The following is a 25,489-nucleotide window of genomic DNA, read 5'->3' as shown; positions in this document are numbered from 1 at the left end:
CTAGTTATCTTGTTCTGCAGCAGGCAGGATTTCATAGTTAGGACATAAAACAGACCAGAATGCTTTTCTGTGCAAATGAAGCTCAGTTTAATGACGTGGAGGGAAATAATGTTGATTGAACATATTCTTGTTACACCTTTTCTACTTTTAAAGTCAGTGAGGATAAAAGAGTTTAGTCTGTTTGTACAATGGTATTCTACTGATATGTGAACACGAAATTGGTAGGCTCGTCACTGAAAAAACAAAACAAGCAAACAAAAAAAAACATAGCATTCATTACTTGTTAATCATTTTAGAGGAAATATAATTACTTTAACTTATTACACCCAGGAGCAATAATTCATTAGACTCTTTGCTTTATCTTTGCTTAGCAGATAAGCACTTTCCCCTGCTGTGAGTGATCTGGAAACCAAACAGCCTTGTTGTTCAGTGTTCTTCTTGTCCTTTAACTAGAGGAATTCAAAGAGCTGGGAATACTTCCACTTAGTGAAAGTCAACTTTTTCTGCCATTTCTCGTGTTGGCCAGTCTGTCTTAGGGCTCATTTATACTCAACATTAAATATGGATACGGATGGTGCCTTCTGTCTGTGTTCTGCATTCATTTCGTCTGTGCACACTTTCAGGAAACTTATGGATATGAACGAAACAAAGCAGTACCAGCAGAATTCACAGGGGCAGTGTGGCTAATAGCTCCAACAAGATCGCTCTGTAAGCGAGACATAAGGAAGAAATTTCTCTCGCTGCCCTCTAGTGGATTTACTGCTGAGCATCCATGGCAACGTGAAGGACGCATGGACGTATGTGGGCAGTGAGGGTTACATCGTTTGAGACGGACGTATTTATTTTCATACATAAAGGGAGCATAAATGAACCTGTCAAATGGGATCCTGGAAATAGACATATTGTGATATAGGATAAAGGCTGACAAAGTTGGTTGCATAAGGACGTGGTTGGGGTGGTGGAAGGGTCAATCACACGGACTTGCACTTGGGAGATTGGGTATCGAGTTCCAACTCAAGCAAGAACCATGTTTGTTTTCTGCTTGCTGACGTTGCCTTACCTTAACCATTACCTTTTCCTAAACATAACTATCACAACAAAACCTCTCCTTACCTTAACAAAGACCTTTTCCTAACCGTAACCGTTACATTTTCCTAAACTCAACCATCATGACGAACCCTTTTCCAACCTTAACAAAGACCTATTCCTAACCTAAATCAAGTAGTTAACAACAGCTAATGAAAATGGCTAAAGCTTAAGTTTGATTGGTTAAGAACGACTGCTGGTAGGAATAGATAATGACAGCTTCCTGACCTACTTGAGGTTGCAGTAGGGACCTACTAACCCATACACTGTGGAGGTGGTTACGATCGATAATGTCCATTCAAGTTTAGCTCAGTACAATAAGACACCAAGTAATTCCAGATAAGCAAAAGGGTTCAGGATGGAGGTGGGATTTAGTTTTTGGGTAATTCATCTTAAATCTGACATTTGGAGAGGATAATAACAGGAGTGACAATTTTGTGTTTTGTTTTCTGAGATTTTTTTTTTTTTTTTTGGCATTTTCTTTATTTGATTGCGATAGTAGAGAGATTCCGAAAATGCAGGGATGAGAGAGGGGATGACATGCAGCAAATGGACTTAAACCCAGGCTGCTATGGTAAGCACACAGCCTTGATGTGTGGTGCATGCTCTATTAGGGGAGCTACCGGGGCACCCCATAATTTGTGTTTTTAATTGATAACTGGAATGCTATCACAGAATCTTAAATAGTTTTTGTGAGAGATAATAATACTCCTGTTGGGGTATTATTCCACGCTGGCACAGAGGATTACTGAAATGATAGGGCCTCTCTAGCTCTGCTCATCTGTTAACAGCAGATTGTGTCACCCGGAAACTTGCGAGAAACTGTCGTGTAGCGGCTTTAAACATTCTCCCCACAACATTATGAAAGCAAGCGTAATCCTACTCTCAGGTCTCAGTGTCATAAGCAGCTGACCTTTGGAATATTGCGTAGCCTCTCTGAGCTCTCCCAATTAGCTTTAACATTTGAAAAAGGTCAGATATGATTTTAAGTGCTGTACCAATCTCCACTTTGCTTCTACCTCCTCTTCCTCGGCTGCGTCTTAATGTTTAATCTGCATGAACTCTTAAAGTCTTTCGCAAGGTCAAAAGGGTTGTGATGCCACACATTAATATGCTTCCTTCTAAACTGCAAAAAAACAAGTCATTAAGTCAACGATAAAATCTTGAAATCCTGCTTTTTCGTAGAATAATGTGAAAAATATTTTTTAAATGATATATCAAGGCCACAGTTTTCCAAATCAAGGGCATGAAATGGTATTGTACACGCTGAAAGTTTGATTAATTTAGTTGTGTAGGATACATATGGTTCCCTTGTTCTGATTAATTTCTGCCTTCATTATTCAACTCTGCATGTTATTTTGCATGCAGAATTCCTCAAATGAAAATTAATTAATGTGCAAATCCACCAAAAAATTCTCAAATTGCTTAAGCCAAAAGTCTTCTACCCAGATAATCTGATGTGCCTACTATCTTACAAACACCTGTTTTTATACTCGTAGTAGCAGCGGGAGCTTCCTCTCCAAGCCACTGCACTGAAATCTGAATGTAAACACTGTAGCCTCGTCAGCATTAAAAATTAAGACTTTTAAGTGTCTTTGAAGGTCATAAATTTATTCAACATAGTCGCTGGGGTCATGTTGAAGTATGGCTGTGAAGAAATTCACATGGACTGCCCCCTTGTTCATATTCATATATATGTTGTGGAAAAGATATTTCAAACAAAAGAATGTTTATTTATTTTTGATTCTGTATTTTGTGTTACTTGTGTTAAGACCTTAAAGTGCACACTCGTCAGAGAGGGTTTATATTGAAAGTTAGGAGCACAAGCCCTCTGCTCTTATAGCTGGTGTAACATTGTTAACTGTGTGAAAGTTTAATGGGTTGCATACTGGGTATGTCAGAGGCAAGCCAATGCTCTGCCAAGCGGAACTCCTGTTTTTCAAAGGAATAGCTCACCTCTAAATGAAAATTCCCTCATTATCTGCTCACTCTCATGTCAGCTGAAACATCACTGCAGTTGGCAGGGTCAGCAAACACACAGCGAGTTAGCCCCTGTGGTTTCATCTCAGCTTTATCACACACTATTGAAGTTAATAGAACTGTGCTAAAAAAAAAAACAAAAAAAACACCCACCAAAAAAGGCAGAACATGTTTGTCAGATTTATCCAAACAGCTTGTGCAGTGTAATACAAATGTTTTGTAGCCAAATGATTGCAGTGTGAGTCCCAAAGCCCAATATTTACCTCATCATCTCCTAGATTTTTCTCATTTGTTCTACAAGTCACCCCACAGTGGCGAGCAGATGATGCCTTCAAATGCTGTTGGAAATATCATACGACACAGAATAGCAGTACATATGACAGGAAAATTTGAATTTCACGTGATACCTGAGATGCCAGGATATGAGACTTGCACTTTGTTTAACTTGCACATGTAGAACAGCTTTTAAAAAATAAACTTATTAAAATATAAATTACAAAACTGTTCATTTCACAATACAAAATAGCTCTGTGCCACTTGATTTTTGAACTAATCATGAAAAAAGGTACTTCAAAATATTTCATAGTCTGTTTTGTTGTTTCTGACTTATTGGAACTGAATGCACAGAGATATATTTCAGAATTTCTTCAACTTGGAAGTTGTGGGAAGACGTTTAGGAGTTTAGGAGGAACACATGAAGGCAGAAAGACCCCCTCCAACTGGAGAAAATCCACAAGATAATGAGGTAAATATTAGACTTTGGAGCCACAGTGCTTTCGTTTGGTTGCTTAGATTATGCCGCATGAACTGTTTGGAGAAATGTGATGGACATGTTGAAGCTATTAAATCATGACCTTGTTAACTAGAATCACTGGGGAGAAAGCGGAGGTGGGTTGAACTGTGTTTGCTGGTCCTGCCAACTTCAGTGGAGTTTCAGCTCAAACAGGGGGGAGCCATTAATTAGAGCATTTTGATTTTGTGGTGAACTATACCTTTAAAGAAAAGGTCGGTAGCACATGATCTAAAATTGGAAAAGCTCATAAACCCATGCTATGATCTGAAATTCACTAGACTCTAATGGCTGAGCCCCTTCATTGAATGTTATTTACCACAAAAATGTCTACTGTTATCAACAAACAGCCCACTTGCCAGGAAAATATGTTGGCATTTTACATTTCTGCAAACCAAGGACATGCTGAAATGTCATGTTTTCATGTTTTGTGACTTCGTATAAAGTGAGCGACAAACATCACATTAGGAGGCAGGTGGGGCGGTGGATGTCACAGTCTTCTGCAGACCAGGGTTTTGAGTCCTGTGTCAAATGAGAACTGTGTTCATTTTTAGCTTTCATAACAAGCATTCATAACATTCACCACGATCTTTCCCTAACCTTAACCATGACGACGAATCTTTTCCTAAGCTTAACCAAGTAGTTTTAATAACTAACAAGCTAACGTGAGCCAGCCAGCCACATGACGTCATCACATTGGCTTTAGTTCTAAATGTGGAAATGCAGTGTATTTTGGGTTCAGAACATAGACATTTTAATGTATTTGTTGGTTTGCAGAAGTGTAAAATGGCAACCTTTTATTCTGGTGACTGTGTTGCAACAAAACCCCTAACATCAACTAAATATTTTGGAATAAAGAGGAACAATGATTCATAACTGACAAGATATTCATACTTGGTCAGTGTGATGAATACTTAGAATTATTGTAATTGAACTTTAAACCTAGATGCAACATTGGTACTGAATATTTCCCAGATTGATTTATGGTTGTTTTTCTTGAGCTTTTCCACTCCAGTATCATGAAAAATAGAACACAATCAAATTTGGATCCACTTAAACACACGTGTAGTGAGTGCCACCCCTTGCCATATCCATCTGAAGCTCATGATGACGCTCAGAGTGTTCCCTTATTCTTGATGCATGAGTTACTCGGTTAACCTCAGTATGCCCTCTCACTAGAGCACGTTCTATATCTGTGTTTTCATGAATTGTTTACAGAATATTCAAATTACCAAGGAGGTGGCAGTGCCACAAAAATGCAAACTGCAAAACCTGACTTGGTAATGCACCTTTATATATGAGAAAACACTCCACTGTGACAGTCTCAGCCCGCAGCAGACACGCTAACCCTGCCAGTGAGTTTTATGAATAACTGGTACACCATGTTATTTATGGGCCCGTGTGCAGCGTTCAGCCAGTTTGTGATTGTTTTCTTGGTTCTCTTGGTAGGAACATCTAGCAGGGGAGCTCATGTGGAGCAGCTTGGCAGGGGAAAGATTGAGAGACTGATTTAGAGATGGGATGGTCTCTGTACCTTGGGGTGTTGTGCATGTGATCCTCTTTAAAAAAAAAAAATGATATTGTCACATTTATGAATGCTCTGGGACTGCAGAAGGTAATATGTACAGTGGGTGAAGTGGGTCTGATTGCATTTGAATGTTGATTGTACCTAGGAGGGTTTCCAGCGTGTTGAATATTGATATTGTTGACTGTGTGTTTAGTTGTGTGCAGTTTAAGGTTATTTTAGGTCCTGTGTCTTTTGTTTTGCTGTGATGTCTTCATTAAAGAACATCAAAACTCCCAATCTATCACCCTCACAGCAAAAATTTCCGTCTGACAAAGTAATTAAATCTAGCACTGAGTCTGAACATCTTATTTTTCTTAAAACAAATGAAAGAGTGCCAGTGGCATGAGATAAAATTGCTTGTTTCCAATGCAAATCAAGAGTTTTTGAATCATTTTCTTGATGCTGGTGAAGTGATCTGCCTTGTCTCTTGTCATCTTAAAAAAAAAAGTGCCCCTCTCTCATCCCAGTGGTATAATTTTTCACAAATGACTTTCTGACTCTCACTACCTGGGCAAAAAGCAGTCTGATCAGTTCAGCCACAGTTTGGGTATGTTTGTGTCACCGTGTGGCCAGTAGCCTGCTGGTGGTCTCCCAGTTGGAGCGATGGGATGGGGCTGTGTGGCAGAGTGTGCACCAGTTGGCGTTTTCCCATGTTAGGTCCCAGCCAGCTAATGATCGAGATGGAACGAGGAAGAGTGGGAGGGGAGAACAGAGGCAGGAGGTGTTGAAGGGGAAACTGGTGGGCAGAGAGAGAAAGAAAGAGAGAGAGAGAGGTGCTTTTATTGGGCCATCGCTGCAATAATGAATTCACAGTGGAAAATGAGGATGAGAAAGCTGCAAAGTGGGGGATCTCAAAGGTTGCTGTTCCCCTAATTGATAGCATTTTGTCCCAGGAATCCATAGAGGAAGAAGTTGGTGTTTATTTAGTATTAGTTTATTAGAATATGGGCTATTTATTCAAGCAAATTATTGGTCCCATAGAATTCAGGACCAAAGTCCATTTTGCATGAATTATGCTGCACTGAGGTGATCCTCATCAGCTTATAAAGTTGGAAAAATGCCATGATACCAACGTGTATGTACCATGTAGTTTTAGTTCAAGTGATAACGAGTCACTGATGTAAATAATTGGTAGTGTATGTCCGCTGGAATGCCAGGATGCTGGACGAATGACATCACCCACTAAGATGTGAACAGTGAACACTAGGAGTGAATTATTAAGATTACTGATGCTTGCTTACTGATAAACCTGGTCAATGTTGCAATCATTGACACACATTATGGTTGAAGAAAGAAGGGAAGTTACATGGATATGATTATGTACCATGGACCTGGTACATTGTTGTACCAAACTGTATGTGACGAAGTGATGCGTCACAAATGGTATCCTCAGGTTGAATGGCACTTGGCAGGGATTTTCACGCATATTTACAACTATATCAGCTGTTGGAGTCCAAATTTCCAGTGGTTAACCCCTCAAATAAAATCATTTCTTCATAATGTCTGCATTAAATTTGATTACTTTGAGTTGAGAATTGTGATTGCTGTAACAGGGGCCCTTTAACTTAAAGTGAAAATAAATTGTTCGTCATTTTGCTGGTCTCTTCGAGGACCCCACTCGTCTCTGGACCCCACTTTAAGAACCACCGCTGTAAACAATACACTGCACAGGTGATTCAACAACAGACTTGGATCCTTTTCATCCTTTGAGGTTGTGCAAATCAGAAGGTCCCAGTGCAAAGCTGATTGACTGATCAGGTTTGGGAGCCATTCTCCGTATCGTTTATCTTATTAGCACAAGTGTTGTGTTATGTACGGCGCTCCGTTCGAGATTAGTGTTGTGCTTTTTGCTGTTAACAAAGCGTGGCGGACGGCTCTTGATCTTGAACAAGTGCAAACATCAGATCTAATCACACAACCCTAGATCCTCCGACAATGCTGCTGACGCTCTGTTGTCAAGGCCCTCAGCACTGTCAAAGCGTTTTGTTACAATTTCCCATCACCAGAATTCAATTTAATCCTGTGTTTTTCCTCTGCTCGCAGTCTTGTTTCATAGCCACTTTTGTTTCCAGCAATCAAACAAGCGGTTACAGTTTTTCTAGCAGGCTTGTGAGCTGATTAACAAACGAGAGAGCCCCCTCCTTTCAGTTTACATCCTACTGAGACAAGAACCGAGTACCAATTAAAGCATTTTTAGCCCCCAGTCACAAAGTCCAAAAGGCAGTGTTCTGAAAAATCCCCTTAAATGCTTTTTACTTAATACACCAGCTAAGCCCCTGTCTGAATCAATGGAGAAGGCTAATTGGCAGGTACTTTGTATATGTCTGGCAGGTAAAGAGCTCTTCTGCAAGTGACAATTGCTGATCGAAAACCAATTAAAGGAGTGCAGACATCACCAGCAGGGCCACGGATGATTTGCCACCAGCGGGGTTATCGAAGGAAAATGGATATCCAATAGTACATCGCCGGCTTGTTTCGAGTGTACCCGAGCCGGGCCCCCCTGCCCGGGAGGTGTAAATAAGATTCTCTGATTTGCGGGGGTTAGCATGCGGAATGGGTGGTAAGGTGTAGTCGATCTGATGAGATGAGGCCTCCCAGCGGTGGGACCGTTGCCTACGGAGAGGAGGAGATGGGTTTTGACAGCCAGCACTACACACCAGAGGCCGTTCCACAGGCCTGACTAAACACATTTGGCCGCAGTGGGGACGACAGTTATAGCAGAGATTTCTCCCACCTATCATGGTGAAATATTACCCCCCGCACTGATATCTGCCGCACTATTATTCCAAGTTGGTACACAGTGGTACCATCCTAGTCTTTTCCTCTTTGTAGTTTACTGCTATCCACAGATGGATTGAGTAACACTTTGGATCAATCAGCTCCGCTTGATGTATTTCATTTCAGTGGAGGTTGCCTGCGTCTCGGAAAAAAAAAAAAAAAAAAGGTCTTCATGGATTTGTGGGGAGATGTGATGCTTTTATCTGAGGCAGGATTTACTCTGCCACTGCTGTTCAGTCCTTCAGTGGAGTGTGTCCGTGTGCCTGTGTGTGTGTGTGTGTGTGTGTGTGTGTGTGTGTGTGTGTGTGTGTGTAGTCTGAATCACATGGCTTATTCTGTTGATTGAACACACACAGAACGTTTGCTATTTCAGTGGTAGGCCAAACAAATTGGCAATGCTGAATGCTCATGCACACGCAACGCAGACTGAAGCACAAGTGTATACAAGCAGACACAAGCCCACACACACACACGCACACACACACATACATACACACCATACATTTACTAACCATGCACATACACCGACACACAATGACCAGTATTGGGGATCTTTCAAAAATAATACAATCAGGAAGAGTCAGCAAAGTTTACCACATTTTCCACAGGGCAGGGTTTTGACAAAGGCCACTGTCATGACTCCATACTGTCATCAGTAACCTGTTGTTTTTCATGTGCTAAAAGGAAAGGTGGATAGTTGGAGCTTTGGATTTTCTTTAAAGGGTTAGTTCACCCATTTTGAAAATTTGATGTTATTTCACTTCCCCCCTAGCTGTTCTGTAGGACAGTAGTGATGCTGTCTTCCTCTCATTGTTACTGAGTGCTGGATACTGGCTGGATGCTCCACATGCTAACTGCCATTGAGGTGGACTTGGAGCATCCAGTCAGTATCCAGAACTCAGTAACAGTGAAAGGAAGATAGCGCTACTTAATATTACTGTAATAAAAATTCAGACACAATCCCTACATTACTTTGCTACTGGAAAAAGTAATCTAATTACAGTAACACTGATAAAGATATCTATTTAAAGCGGCTACAGTACGTGTAGGATTTTCCAAACAGCACATCATAATTTGACAAAAGGTTATCAAAAATGGAACCATTGCCCATGTGTATTCCTTCTCTGCGAAAGTGTGAGTTTCTGTGTAAGGTATTATCCACAATGCACGCGCATGTGTGTGTGTGTGTGTGTGTGTGTGTGTGAGTAAGAGAGCATGTGAGAGAGTGTGTTTTGCACAGGGACCACTGGGCAGCTCCACCATTCCTCCTCCGGTTCTCAGTAACTCAGTAACTCAGTAACAATGAGAGGATAACTTACCACTTGTACACACAAACAGCTTCAACCACGCAGCCACACACTCACATCCATACACAAAGCAATGTTTGAGGAGCCAACAAGCCTCTCCAATCAACTCAGCACTTAAATTTTCTTCCTTTGTCTTTATGCCACACATAATTCAAAAGGCTTCACCGTCGTGTGTGCCCAACACAACAGCCACTTGACATTTCAAAGTTTTCCTATTCAAAAACAACACGCAATCTTTTTGTCATTTCGGCAGCGGTTTGATGTCGCAAAACCCATCTCGCTGATCATCATCTTTGTCAACAACCGGCAAACATTTTGACGTGGAGCAGATGTTGATGTGGCAGCCCGCGCCGTGAAAACAAAACCAAATTGAAAGCTGAGACAATGTCTGCACACATCCATACCTGCTGCCCGCATCGCTTTGTGAAACGAGGATCTAAACATCTCTCAGATATCAGTTCAAAACAAATTTCAAAGCCATTTAATATGAATTTTATCCAAATAATTCAATCATATCAGTGCGGACTGATCTGTCAGTTTCTCAGTATCCCAGGCTGAAATTAGCCTTTTATTAAATATCAGCTATTATGTCTTGTCATCTGCCTTCCTCCCTGATCACAGCTACATAAAAACAGCCCCCAAACCCTGCAGTGACATTTCATTTCCCTCACACGTTTTATTCAATTGTTCAGTAATGTCTTTTTTTTTTTGTGAATTAATTCTTCATTCAAAGGCCTAATTTATCCTAATCTTTATACAGTTGAATAGGTGTGGTGGGTCATTCTGCATTAAAGAGCTGCTAAACCTGAAAGAATTTAATTAGTCTGGGTTACCGTGGAGAGTTTTGGTGTCCCGTCATGGTCTAAATGCTGTTTCAGAGCATGTCATTTTTAGCATCTTTGCATGAAATTGATCAAATTTAAAGATACAGAATATTTCAGTCTACATGTCAGCATCCTTTACCGGCCTTCAAACCGTATATCAATCTCGATCTTGCCATAATAACACGGGTAATTTTGAGTTTGTTTGGGCTGATGTTAAACTCGGCCACATCCTGCACGTCTGGTGAAACGCTCGCTGCGTACTAATGTTTTGCCCAAACAGAAGATTTTCTCCTGTGGAATCCATGTGCTGCCGTCCTCCGTGCTCTGTCAGACGGTGTGTGTGTGTGTGTGTGTGTGTGATAATGTTCACATGCAGCCCGCTCAGACAGGTAAAGAATCTCAGTGGGGGGAAAAAACCTGCACGGTGTTACCACTCAATGTCAGTCAGAGAGAACCGGAGGAGGAATGGTGGAGCTGCCCAGCGGCCCCTGTGCAAAACACACTCTCTCACATGCTCTCTTACTCACACACACACACACACACGCGCGCACTGTGGATAATACCTTACACAGAAACTCACACTTTCACAGAGAAGGAATACACATGGGCAATGGTTCCATTTTTGATAACCTTTTGTCAAATTATGATGTGCTGTTTGGAAAATCCTACACGTACTGTAGCCGCTTTAAATAGAGCAACAAATACTCACACACACTCATACACACACACACACACTCAGTGACAGCTGTGGGTATTAAGTGGCAGTGTGATGGATGGGGTTCAGACAGGATGGCCCTCATAACCTCCCCTTTATTTACCCTCCACTGACTGACAGCAGAGAGAGACAGAGAAGAGAAGAGGAGAAACAAAAGGAGAGGAAATTAAAGGAGAGGATGCGAGAGGAGAGGAAGCAAGGAGGGAAGATGAGAGGAATGGAGATGAGAGAAGTGGAGATGTTGGGATACGAGACAAGATGAAAGCAGGAGAGCAGAGTTAGATGGTAGGCGGGCGGGGACGGGCTGCGCGGGATTGAAAGCCGGTGTATGTGAGGAGAAAAGTCAAGTCAGACTGAGACCAAGTGCGGAGATGAAAGGCGGGGGAGCGGACTGGAGGTTAAAAGAATAAGAGCAGCGGGATAAATAAAGTTGAAGGTTAGTGCAGGAGTGGGGGATTTTCTTAAAAGATGATATCAAAAAAAAAAAAAGAAAAAGAAAAAAAATCTTGGAGCCTTGAAAAATGACACACGGTACGCGGTAACCCTGTGATGATGGGCGCAGACAGTTCCCTCACCTCTCTTAAATCCTTCAATTCCACAGGTCAGTGTGAATCCCCAGTTGGCTGTCAATCAACGGAGCGGCGGCATGGGCCTTTACACACCGAGGAAAACTTTCTTCCCACAGTGGCCCTCTTTTGATCTGTACAGATCACTTGAGCTTGGCTCAGTTAAAACGGATGTCTGGGCTCAGCTAGACGTTCCCTCCATTTTCATTTCTCTCAAATCTGCATCGTCTCGCTCTTGCTCCCTGTTTCTTCTGTCACTGTCTTGATTTTTCTTTCCTTTCCTACTCGAAGATGACGAGTTTCCTTGGCTGTCAAATACAGGCTGGTAGTTGTTTAACAGTTCCACAGAGTGTAGCACACACACACACACACACACACACACACACACACATATATGTAGATATATATGTATACATTGTACTTGCTGCTCATTATGGGTCTTTCAGTTGCCCCTCCAGTCATTACATGTTCTCTTTGAAAATAAGAACCTCGAGTCCCCAGAAACGATAGCATACTGTTGGTTTGCATGACGTTGGGCTGCATGTGCGTAAGCAGATCTCTCCACAGTGAATTGCTGTAGCCCCATTGGTTAACCTTTGTCTGGCTGACGTTATTCAGTTTTAAAATCAAGATTCAAGCAACGCCACCGAAGGCAAAAGTATGTATTTTATTTCTCACAAACACTAAAACTCCTGAAGATGTTATATTAAAGGATAGTTTTGATTTTTTCTTTTTTTTTTTTTTTTTTTTTTTACAATTTGACTTCTCTCCAGCTGTCATATCAGCTGTCAATCATACGTACCTTTTAGTTTTGGAAAACAACTTTTGTAAAGTGATGTTAAACCTTCTTTGAATGGATTAAGGAAGTTATTTTTAAAAATGTTAGCTGGGGGGAAGTCCATCTCAATGGCAGGAGGCTAACAGTTAGCATTTGGAGCATCCAGCCAGTATCCAGCACTCAGTAACAATGAGAGGAAGACAGCACCACTACTGTGCTACAGAACAGCTAGGTTAAGTGAATTAATATCATATTTTTCAAAATGGGTGAACTGCCCCTTTAAAGAAAATCCAAAGATGGCCTGAATTATTCTTCATTGTGGACCTCTTTACAAAGTGACATGTGGCTTGTCCTTTTTTACCAGTGAAATTGATATCATGTGCAAAGGGGATTACAGATATTGTGATAAAACCGAAATAATCTGTGGTCGCCTGAATGCGACGCGATACAGGAGAAAGAAGATTACAGCACAGAAAAATACATGGCCACATCCGATTTCCCTCATCTGTCTGTCTGTTGTGTTTGTTTTCGGTGATATACCACTCCGACCGCGGCTGCGTTGTGTGTTTAGCCTCTCAGAGTGGCATTTGGCGAGAATTACTGTGTGTATGCAGCACCACTGAGTGCCCAAGTTGCTGATGCTTATATTTGTGTTGTCTGCGTCTTCTGTTTGATTTACATCACCTTAGTAAATCCTATGGTGCTGAACCTCTCGCCTGTGCTGCCAAGTGAGGCATTCTCCCATACAGCACTCCCACAGGGGGGGGAACAAATGGCATGAAGCGCTAAGGACAGATTTGCTTATGGATGCCTCAAGGGGCTTTATGACACATGCCCCTGCTTTTTTATATATCAACTGATTCATAACAAAGGGCACAAGGAAAATACATTTTAGATTGTGGATTTATGCTGTTTGAGTGACTTTTAGTTGAGATTTTCCATCGATAACCAAAGTTGCAGCAAAAGGCAGGCAAATAAAACAATCGCTACGGAGTGACTCTGTTGATAATGCTGTCTTCAGGGATCTGCAGAGGAATGTCAGAGGAATGCAAACGCTGAATATTACATCATCAGCCGGAGCCGGCGTTTGGTGTGGTGCTGTACTTTGGGTGAGATGTGAGGATTAAGCTGCGCGCTCCAGCTCTCTGCGCACTCCATTTTGCTTATGGAGGCAGAATAGCAGCATGCATAGTAAGTATGAGGAGGCTGGCGAGGGGAGCGGAGCTCTGAAAGCAGTATGCAGAGTGGACCGGCAGACGCTGGCTCCATCAAACACAGACAGATCAATGGTGGTCGAAGACATCACCTCCTGTAGCGGCTAATATTCCATCCCAGCGAGGATTTGACAGACGTGGCCAAGTTCAAAGTCAAGCCAAAAAGTGCAGATTTCTGATATTACTCTTTTGATATCATAGTCTCAACTCTCATATTTACACGGGTTCTCAAAGTTAGTTCTATCTGTCGTATCAACATCTATCCAATGCCAAAGCCTCGTTCTTTCACCATCTCCTTATTTATCTCTTCATTTTTCTCAACGTGTCTCTTCCCCATGCCCCCTTTTTTGTTTCTTTTGCTACTTCTAACACCATAAAGGTGTCACCATGCTGCATTGTCTGCTTTTTTAAATTTTTGACATGAAATACTGTATCTCCCCCTTCAAAGTGTCCCTCCATGACGTTTGCTAGAATTGGTTTCTGTACAATCCAATCCCCTTGAACTCTGATTTTCCTTTAACTTTTTTTTTTTTCCAATTTCCTTGGGATTCAGTAGCACATATTTGGTTTCTTTGGAAACCTTTGGATCTTCACTAGAATTTAAAATGACAAACCCACCAATGGCAGCGGCAGAGTTGAAAAGGTTAAGATGTTCACTGAAGTGCCTGTTCCTTACCGGCTTACGGTTAGGGTTTGGGGACACCAGTGACACCACAAACTGAAAACTCCCTTACTCCCATTACATTTGCCTCAAAAATTTCACACAGATCAGATACAGTTGAAATAATATAAAAGGTAGTTGGTGGTTTTTATCGTTTTAAAATTGAGGCTGGCCTAATTATTACTATTTAAATATGACTTACTGAAGACATGAACAAGGAAAAATATATAATTTTTCCTTCATGTTTGAGCTGCTGTAGTGTAAGTTCAGTTTCAGCCGCATGCCAGATGAGCACATTTCCAGAAACTAGAGAATGTTGCCTATCAAATGAGGTCTCATACATGTGTTTTGGCCTCACAATTATTCTGTTTTAAGCTTTTTCATCTGGGTATGCCAAAATAGGTGAAATTTTTTAAATGGTGGGTTTTAAAAGGCTAATATTATTTACCCCTTTCATTTGACCGTTTGCTGGTGTTCTCTTACACCTCTCCAAAAACCCACTGCTTTTTCTCATTTCAAAACAGCGGTCAATTGAGCAGCTGGCCAAGCAAATGAGATTTTCCTATCTCTGCCCACATTTAGAGATCCAGTCCCATTCTTAACAGCTCCTCCAACCCAGCTTCTCCCTGGCCGGCACACCGCCCTTCACCCGACATTGAGAGAGAGATAACCCCATGTAAATACATCTTTTATTCTAAATCAGGCATAGCTGCTGAGGTTTGGGGTGGGGACACAGTCTCCATTAAGTTGGGGTAATACAGCACGACACTGTTTAAACAAAGCTCCACAGCGGGACTCTGCTGCAGTTCAACTCCTCCGCCTGTAGGATTCCTCGCCGGGTGGGACCATAATGAAGGAGGGGGGCCTCTGAGCCGGGTGACCCCCCGCCGATAAAGAAATCTGCTCCGCAGATCTGGGCAAGGACACAAAGACGAATTAGCGACGTGGAATTCACAGTGGGATGTGACTGGAAAAGGCAGATAATGACATAACTGCTCATTTGCCCCCGTGTTCCTCTTTCATTTTCTTTGTCATTTGTGGCTGGCAGTGATTTCTGTTCGGAGGTGTGGGATGATATTGTGTTCAATGTCACCGGGATTGCCAAATGATGGCAAATGGGAGATGTGAATGGTGAGTATGTGTGTTAGAGAGAGCAAGGAAGGATGAAGTGTGCGTGCTGATGCAGTGTGACAGCCTTTTTACCAAAAACGTTTTTTGGGATAACCTTTTCCTGGCTCTGTCTGATTGAGCGTTCACATCAACTCCACGAGACACTCAACAGGAAAATCAATTCAACCTAAAAACTGATTTAAAATAACAAGATCAATTTACCGAGGCTCCTCGACTGTCCTTAATAATTCACATCACTCCCCACTGACGCCCACTTCATTACCTTTATTTCAGTGTATTCTCTCAAAGGTCATAAAAAAAGACCCTCTGCGATTTGTAACTAAAGCCCTGTTGACTCACCGTTTTGTAAAGTAACACATTTGTAAGATGGTGACTTGAACAAAATTAATGGTGTTTTTCATGCATGGCAAGACAGATTACTCCTTTTAGCTTCAGTGCGGCTTGCACTGAAAAGTTTCCGCACCATCTTTCATACACTTTCCTGACTGTAAACTTCTAAACTCAGCAAGCCTTCTGCATAGCAATGACTGTGTGAATCGATCGCAGTGTGAGGCAGGTACGATTATGATATTATCTACAAGCAAGCAATTGTACCAGTCCAGATCAATCAATCACAGAGCAGCTGCCAAGGGAAATGAGGCATTTACTAAACCATCATATTGGCCCATGGTCCAGGCAAATAACTAGTTCCTTTTTTAACACATAAATGCTGTGTTGAATTATACCAGCTTGTGATCAGCACATAGCTCTGATTTTCAATTCATAAAAAATGATGGCAAATCAAACGTATGATAATAATCTGCCACGAAATATTACCATGGCCATAAAATTTCCCACTTCCAATCTATTATGAAACATTACATTTTCATAAATGTTCTTTATCTGCCACCACTAGGTCTAAACCCAAAATGGAAAAAGTCAATTTTAAGAGGCAATTTAAGCCTCTGGTTCAGTTAAGAAGTCTTGTTATTTTTTATTATTATTATTTTTTATTTATCTTTTGAATGGAATATTCTGCCAGTGGGGTGACTCGATAATTCCTCTTGCGTCTGATGCAGTTTCACTTGCTTTGAGATTTCTCTAGAAACTGAAAGCATCTTCCATCCTCGCCATTAAACAGCAAATGTATTACTTTTTTAAAGATTTTAACTTTACCTTTACCTAACCTTTAACTCAGAAAGAAGGCTTCCAGCTCCCGGGAATGCTGCCGTTCTGTCTTCTCCCAGGACAGAACGGCTTTATAGGAGCTTTTCAGTTTGAACTGTTTAGAACAAGTGTCTGTCTGGTTCTGATCTGCCTTCAGCACCTCCCAATTAGCTAACCGCATAGTCTACTACCACATAAACAGTGGTACTATGTTTATACTATACTATGTCTGTGGAAAATTCTGTCAACCATAACGGAATACATTCCCACACGTCCAAGCAAGCAAGCAAATAAGCACAGCAAACGATACTGACACCTTTGGGGTGCCCAGCTAGTCAAACAGAGTTCAAGTTCATTACCTGGATTTGTGTGTTTCAACAATGATGGGGCCGCTAACTCACTCGCAGATTTCATGAGATGACGTTGGTGTACAGTATTTTACAGGATGTGTGTTCAGACCAAATGCAGTTAATGCAGTGCAATTACACACAAAGTCAATGCAAAGATGAGAATAGACACAAATTCATGTGGGTGACAGGAATTTTCATGAATGACACATAATGACGCAAACATGTGAGTTAAAATTTTTCAACTTGAGTGAAAAATTTGCTGCTGTATTTGTGTGAGTCCATGATGCGGAAACATGCTTTGGATTTGGTCTGAACACACAGTCACACCCTGATTCTTCTAAATCCTGATGGCTTGTATCAGTGAGTTCCTCCTGGCATCCCCGAGAAGCTTTGCCATAAGCTGATTTTTTATCTAGTTTGAAGCCACTTTTTATGGTATAATTTTAAGATCATGGTCGTTTTTATAAATATCTTAACTAGATAAGACTGAAGCCTGTCTTTTTACATAGAAAAATTATGGAGGCAATCTGATTTACATGATTTACATAATGTGATTTACACACATGCAGCGACATCCTTTCTTACACCTCTAATGCTCTACCATACAGCTATCACTGTATTCTGTATCAAAAAGTGGGTTGGCCTTCTCTCTCGATTACCAGAGGCCAGCATTTATTTTTATTTATTTATAAAGGGCTTATCCTAAAATTGCACTTTTATTTGACAGCACTTATTGGCCGGAGAATTGGAGCACATGACACCCGCTCACAGGACTGGCTGCTGCTGCGGGTTCCTAGAATTAACACTAATCTCTTTTTTTTGCACCACACACTTGGAATGAACTGCAGTGTATTATTATCTTGGTTTTTATTCTTATTGTGGTACTATTATGGCGTTATTGTAATTATCACAATTGATACTGTGCATTTGAAATATGTTTTTAAGCTGATGCAGTGTGTTCAGGTCTCCCTTGAAAATGAGGACTTGATCTCAGCAAGACTTGCCTGAATAAATAAATGTTATTAAATGAAACACTGAGAAAGAGAAGCAATATAATGCAGTAAAGGTCTACCTTAAGTAGCCAAATTGCTTCCAAATGCTGCTGAGCTGGACTGAGCTGACTCCCAGTAACTGTTTTTTCTTTGCTGTTTGAAAATGAGAATGTGATGACATTGTTGTGGTTGTTGTGATGGATATTTTTTTTTTCCCAGAGCACCAGATGAAACACATCACTGCTGGCTATTTGTTTGTATCTGCCTTCACATTATTACTAGTCTGACTGTGGAAGCCCACCTACCGTCCTCTCGTGTGCTGACAGCTGACTTTGCAGAGCTTTAACCATCTCACATGGCGGCCCACGGGAGGCGCCTACAGGGCTCTGCTCCACAGCGAAAGGTTAACCAGGGTAATATCGGTTTCATTATCACCCTCGCTTCATTTGACTTCATCCATTTTTCCCTCTGGGTGCAAAGGGGCGCATGTCGGCCTGTCAGGCCAGAGACCTGGGGAGGAATTTACACCCGGCTGGCCTGATGTAAATTCAGCCGGCGTTTTTATGAGCTGTGCAGAGGTGCACTGAGCTGTCCGGCTGCTGGGAGAGAGCCGACAAATGGATCCAGTTGACCAGCATCTGCAAACAAATCACAGGCTTGGAGGGCCCGGTGTGATTTGCCCGTGTATGTGTGTGTGTGTATGTTCATGAGTGCATATGTGTCGTCTGAGTGATGAAAGGTTTATGAATATTTCATTCATTAGAACTAAACTGGATGGGGACGACGGAGCTCAGGGTCACTCTCTCCGCTGCAGGTCAAGTGTGTCCCCTGGTGTATTTTACTAATAAGAAACTGAACAAATGTAATATTAAGAAGAAAAAAAAAAACCTGTAGAAATCCTGCACACTTTCTTACACTGAATAAAGGTTGATGCTACAACCTGTGTGCTAATGCTAAGAAACCATGTACTTATAGTGCCACAAAGCTTATTAATATTCATTCAAAATGCCTTTCTGAACTGTGAACCTTTGAACTCTGATTTTCTCTCATATTTCTCCTTAAGTAGTTTTAAAGTTAGAAATCCCATATTGTAGGACAGTGTCACATACTTATTGTGGATCTGCTGGTTGCAGCGCTTCATTGAAGCTCCATCACACTTATACTGAGTGAAATATTCAAAGCCAAGATGCCATTCTTTTAGGGCTGCAGCATTACATCAAACGCTTCATTTTATACACATTTCCCTGGAATTCAGCAGGATGAAGTATCTTTGGAAACCTTGAGAGCTCTACAGTGTAAAATAAAGTTCTGTGTTACAGAAAGTGTTACATTAATTCCATGGGTTATTAGTTTTATCCTTCCTCAGCCTCATCCTTAACATTAGCAAACAATGTGGTGTGCCCTCCCATTTGAAACGGCCTAGTCTGCCTTTAAGGATCTTAATACCTTTCTGATATGGGAAATGGTGCAAAATGAGTGTTGAAAAAAATCTGAGGCTTTGACTAGGCAAGTAAAAGACCTGACAACGGAAAACACAGAAATAGAGGTAGAGCCTCACTGTTAATATTCCTATCTGTAGGCCTAATTAGACTGCACTGTTGTTTTGAAGTCTGGGGTGTTTGTGTCATCCCTCAGTATCTTGAAGCAAGATTTTCCTCGAGAAGCATGCATCTTCATTAACCAATTTTAATTATATTTGTTAACGTGCAAAGTCAAGCAGGACATAACCACAGTGGATAAATTATTCATTATTAATTTCCTTTATTTTACGGGAACACACTCGCAACTTTGAATTTATCCCACTGAAGCTCGAAAGCTCCTGCCTCCCCGCTAAGACACGTGTAATAATATCAAAATACCTATACCTATACCTACAAAATAACAGCACTAAAGCATAACGTAACCTGTTTGCTCCCAGTATATGCAGCATTAAAAGATTAAGCTCGGCTATCAACGCTGCATTAAACCTGCGTGTGGGTGTAGTTTATCATATCCTGACATAAATACGTACACAAATGCATAATCTCTTGTACTGGTGCCAGACTATTTACCCACACCTGTTGGCCAAAGTATCACCTTGATGTTTTAACATCTTGATGTACACTGAGCATAAGTTGCATGAGGCAGATGGTTAAAAAAAAGAAAAAAAATCTTGATGTTCTATTTAGCTGCACTCTCTTCTTCCAGGTAGGTCTTGTATAACACTGATTGTGTCCCCTCACTCTTTACAACTATTTTTAGCCTCTTATCAGTGTAGGCCTATAGGGTTGGACTGATATGCTCAAAATACATTTTCCGCAATATGTCCCTTCATTAAATTAACACTGCAGGCTTAAAAGGATTCTCTTGGCTATATAGATATATATATAGTATGTGCATGCATGTGTTGTTAAACATGCGCTCGCGAGTTTCTTTATAATGGTGAACATACATATCTAACTAGCACATGTGCAAATTCCCATGTTTGCCTGCACGATTTCACATGTTCCAGTGTGTTTATAATGGGAGCATATGGCGGAGGAGAGCAAACGTAAAGTAATTGTGTACTGTGCGAGTGCGCTATCAGTGGGCCTTCCCCGCTTCAGATCCTCTACATCTGTTGGGGATCTGCTTGCACAGGTTTCCCCTGCAGTACATCTAATATTAGCTCCGCCAGTGCTGTTCCCCCAACGATGCTGTGTTTGGATGGATTCATTATGCCGCTGTTTGCTTTTGTTTCCCATCGTGGAGCTGCTCATCTATTTTGGCTTGTGTGGTTTATTCTACTCTAACACGTCACCGTCTGTCCTCTGCCCTTGTTTGTCTTCCTACCGTGCGTGCTTTCCCCGTGGACCTGCGCTCCTCTTTCATTTGCTCTGTCCTTTTGTGTCTTTGTCTTTCCCTTCCTGGGACGACTGTGTTATTTTATTGAGCACGGCCTCTTTCTTCCATCATCCGTCCTCGGTAGGGCTTGACTGATTTTTGGAAGCTTCTACAGACGCTGATGTTTTTGGATTGACGCTGATGATAGCGTCAACTTTGACTGATTCAGTGTATGGAGTGTTTTCCCAAGGATTTCATCCATGTCAGCGTTGAAAGTCCTCTGAAACAGCATTTACGCCATGGGACCCTAAAACTCTCCAGCGAAGTCTTAGATGATAGTAATAATGACATATTAATATGTTCATGCATTCTTGTGTGGAGTCCACAGAATCTGTTCTCACGTCACAATCAGTTCAGATTAAATCATCCCGTATACAACCAGTGTCGCAGTAACTATACAATCGAAAGACAGCACCATATCCATCATACTGAGTGGGTAATATCTGTATTTTTTGAAAAGGAAGTTCAATATGGGCCCCTATATCGATCTAACCCTAGTTATTTGGGTTTTACCTCCTCACCGCAGGTCAGGAAAAACGGCCCAGACAATCCAGGACTATTGGCATTCCAGAGTGATCATGTCTGGGGCATGCTGGAAATCAGAGGAGTCTTATCTAATCAATTGAATCTGGGCCAGCAGTGAGAGAGAGAGAGAGAGAGAGAGAGAGAGAGAGAGAGAGAGAGAGAGAGAGAGAGAGAGAGAGAGAGAGAGAGAGAGAGAGAGAGAGAGAGAGAGAGAGAGAGAGAGGAGAGAGAGAGAGAGAGATTTTTGATTTTCAAAGGTCTCTTTATTCAACCATGCATGAGACGAAAGCAGATCACTTACAACTCTTCACATCCCCATAAAAAGAAATCCCCCCCCCAAAAAATTAAACAATAAGACCATAAGCCAAAACACTAACTGCATGTTTCTCTAATCAAACGTTTACAATCAGCTCACCATTCTCCCCCACTGAGCATAAAACCCCCCCAACAGCCCATATTTGACTGAAAGCCTGCACATTGTCCATCATCTTGTAATAAGCATATTCAACCCTCAGTCGGGCCTTCAGCAGTCCTTTCAGAACTGGCACAAGCTCTACACTGCCGACACCCTGAGAAAGGTTTCTGCGGGTCAGCCATATGGCCAACTTGGCAGAACCAGATAAAAAGTTCAAAAGTGTACATACTGCCTTCTTTTTAGCACAGTATTTTGGGCCAAAAATAAACAATCCAAAAGAGAAATCCTCCCCAAGACTCTGAAACCACCCTTTCAAAATCTCAAAAAGTACTACTAACCGAGGACACTGAACAAATAAATGTACCAAGGTTTCACTTTGTGAACAGAAATCACACTGCTCTCCCTGCCCAGGGTCCAGGTGCGCTCTGTGTCTGTTAGTAGCTATAGCTCCGTGTACAATCCTCCACTGGAGGTCTGCTGTCCGTTTTTCAACGGGCAGCTTGTACAGGGACCGCCAGCTGCCTTTCGGGGAAACATCTGGGCCAAAAAACTCAGTCCACCTCGACTCCTTTATCCCTGTTAAAGAGCGCAGATTCAGAAGTTTCACACATACTTGGTAAAGTGCCTTTTTCCCCACATCCTTAAATTTGTCCAGGCGAGGGGTTGTGAAGGATAAAATCTGTCTCCCTCCTTCCTGCCATTCTCCGACAGCTGGGGTGATGGACAGGGAAGGGAAGCTGTACTCACAGTTCTCACTCCATTGGTCATACATTGCCGGGTTTCTTACAAATGTTCTCAAGTGCGATGGCAAGGCAGCACAGACCTCCTCCACCACTCTGTTGATTAGCCTAACAGAAGTGATGCTACTCCTCTGTCTCAAGGTTTCTATAGCTGTTGTTGTTGCCTTCATCAAATGACCCAGCTTTGTACAGCCAGCTTCCCTGAGACTGGTGCGCAGGCTAGCAGACTGCAGTGTTTGACTCCTTGTAAAACCGTTGAAAAACAACGGTTCTTCAAACAACCACAAACCCTGAGTCTGTTTTTCAACACGTTCAAACATAAACATCTTCCATGCCTGTAACACAGAGCTGTAAAAGCTGCTCAGCCCAGAGACATCCACATCCTCACGATGTAGGAGAAAAAGCTGTTTGTCGTAGCCTAACCGCCCAGCTTTCCTCAGCAACAATCGGGCAGTATCTAGCCAGGCTGGGCCACAATTATACAGCAGTTTTTGTGCAGTCTGGAGTCTGAGTGAAGCAATTTTTGATTGGATATTGATGAGTCCTTGTCCCCCCTCCACCACAGGCAGGTACAGGGCTGCTGCTCGGATCCAATGCTGTCCGGACCAGAAAAAATCCAGAATGGCCCTCTGAGTATGTTCGATTAATCCTGTTGGTGGTGTCAGAGCAGTAAGTCTGTGCCACAGAGTCGAGGCAACCAAGTTATTGGCAACCAGAACTCTTCCCCTATACGACAACTGGGGTAGCAACCATTTCCATTTAGACAACCGAGCACACACTTTCTCCTCTACACCCTCCCAATTCTTGGACTGAAAAACCTCATTACCCAAAAATACTCCCAAAACTTTCAGACCTCCTTTCCCCCACTCAAGTCCTCCAGGCAAACTGGGCATTACCCGATCCTTCCACTGTCCCACCAGCACAGCTTCACTCTTAGCCCAATTTACCCATGCAGATGAGGCCTTTTCATAGAGAGACAGAGCATCATGCAAATACTGAATATCCCTCTGGCCCGAGACAAAAACATGGACATCATCAGCATATGCAGAAAGAGTAAAAGAACGATCAAAATTAGAGGCCCCAGGCAGTGAGAGACCACTGAGCCGACTTCTCAACCTGCACAGCAAAGGCTCAATAGCTAAGCTATATAGTTGACCTGAGATAGGACAACCCTGTCTTATACCCCGCTGCACAGGTATTGGCCGACTCAGCCCTTCTCCCATCTTTATCATACACTGAGCCCCACTATATAACAAGCCAACCCAGTGCAAAAAACCATCACCAATACCAAAAGCCCTAAGTGCAGAGAACAAATAAGAGTGATCCACCCTATCAAAAGCTTTCTCTTGGTCCAAGGAGACAATACCAAAGTCAATATTATAAGATTTGGACACATCAAAAACATCTCGAATAAGGAAAATATTGTCCATAATTGTCCTGTCAGGTACACAATATGTTTGGTCCATATGTACAATTACTTCCAGGACCTCCTTGAGTCTGTTTGATAAGGCTCTAGAGAGCACCTTATAGTCTGTACATAGAAGAGCGACTGGCCTCCAGTTCTTCAGCAAAGCCAAGTCTCCTTTCTTGGGCAATAGAGAAAGCACTGCTCGCTGACAGGAGGTAGGCAGAGATCCAGTTGTAAAACACTCCAACAATACACCATGTAAATCCGGCCCAATGATATTCCAAAATCTTTTGTAAAAGTCAGATGAGAGACCATCTATGCCTGGTGCCCGCCCTGATGACATCTGGTTGACAGCCACGGTTAACTCCTCCAAAGTCAGCTCACAGTCTAAAGTCACTTTTTCCTCTGGGCTGAGCTGTGGAAGCCCCTTCAGGAGCTCCTCACGACACTCCATACTACACAGCTCTGCACCAAAGAGATCAGCATAGAAATCTAAAGCATGGCTCCTCATTTCAACCGGGTTGGTGGTCACTCTGCCTCCTGGAAGCTTGAGGCAGGTCATCTGTTTCCTCTGTGCAACAGATCTCTCCAGGTTAAAAAAGAAAGAGGTTGGGGCATCCATGTCCTTTAAATGGAGAAAACGAGCCCTGACAAGAGCACCCTTCACTCTCTCTTGCAGGATGGAACTCAGCTCCAACTTTTTCTCCTGCAGTATATGACCTGCATTAGAATCTGAATCGCTACGTAGCTCCTGTTCAATTTTTCTAATATCAGCTTCAAGAGCCTGAACTGCTGCCTTGATCTTAGCAGTGGAATGGGATGTGTACTGCTGGCAAAAAACACGAATTTGTGCCTTACCAACCTCCCACCACATCTTTAAAGAACTAAAATCAGCTTTTTTTATTTTCCACTGCTGCCAAAAATTCTCAAAGTTCTGACAGAAATTACTGTCCTGCAGTAGTTTGTTATTAAAGCACCAGTAGGACTTAACCCTTTCACCTGGCGAAATAACCAAATCTATACTTACAATATGATGGTCAGTAAAACCAACTGGACATATATTACTATAAACTAATCTAGAGCTAAGATCTTTAGAAATGTAGATCCTGTCTAACCTAGCTGCACTTACCCTGTTATCACAAACTTTCACCCATGTATATTGCCTGGACTGTGGATGTTTAACCCTCCATGCATCTACCAAATCCAGATGTATGATGGCACTGTTTAGACTCTGGGATGACTGCGGGTGGGGTTCCTCACCTGTTCTGTCTACAGTAAAATCTAAAGTGCAATTGAAATCTCCACCAATAATTATCTGATCTTGTTGGTAATTCCTTAACTCATTTTTTAACAAGGTAAAAAAAGCTATTCTTTCTGCTCCTTGGTTTGGAGCATATATATTAACAAAACACATCACAGAGTTCTCTATTTCTGCCCTCACAATCAACAACCTCCCCTTGACCACTTCAGTGGATGATATAACAGTTGCATTTGCTGTTGCTTTAAATAAGACAGCAACTCCTGCACTAAGGTTAGTGCCATGGCTAAGAGCATATGAACCCTTCCACCAAAGCCCCCAAACTGCCTCATCTGCTGGGTTGGTATGTGTCTCTTGTAAGAGTAACACATCAAACATTTTTTGAGTACAAACTTC

At 42.0% G+C, this 25,489-nt stretch overlaps 1 protein-coding gene across 1 annotated transcript in view; it reads left to right on the top strand.

Moving 5' to 3' along the window:
- ca10a (carbonic anhydrase Xa) overlaps window positions 1-25,489 on the top strand; it is a 75,533-nt gene that overhangs the window by 10,799 nt on the left and 39,245 nt on the right. The window lies entirely within an intron of this gene.

The sequence above is a fragment of the Myripristis murdjan genome, chromosome 19, assembly GCF_902150065.1.
Source record: "Myripristis murdjan chromosome 19, fMyrMur1.1, whole genome shotgun sequence".
In the NCBI taxonomy this organism is placed as follows: Eukaryota; Metazoa; Chordata; class Actinopteri; order Holocentriformes; family Holocentridae; genus Myripristis; species Myripristis murdjan.
This window is presented reverse-complemented; position numbering and strand designations above follow the sequence as displayed.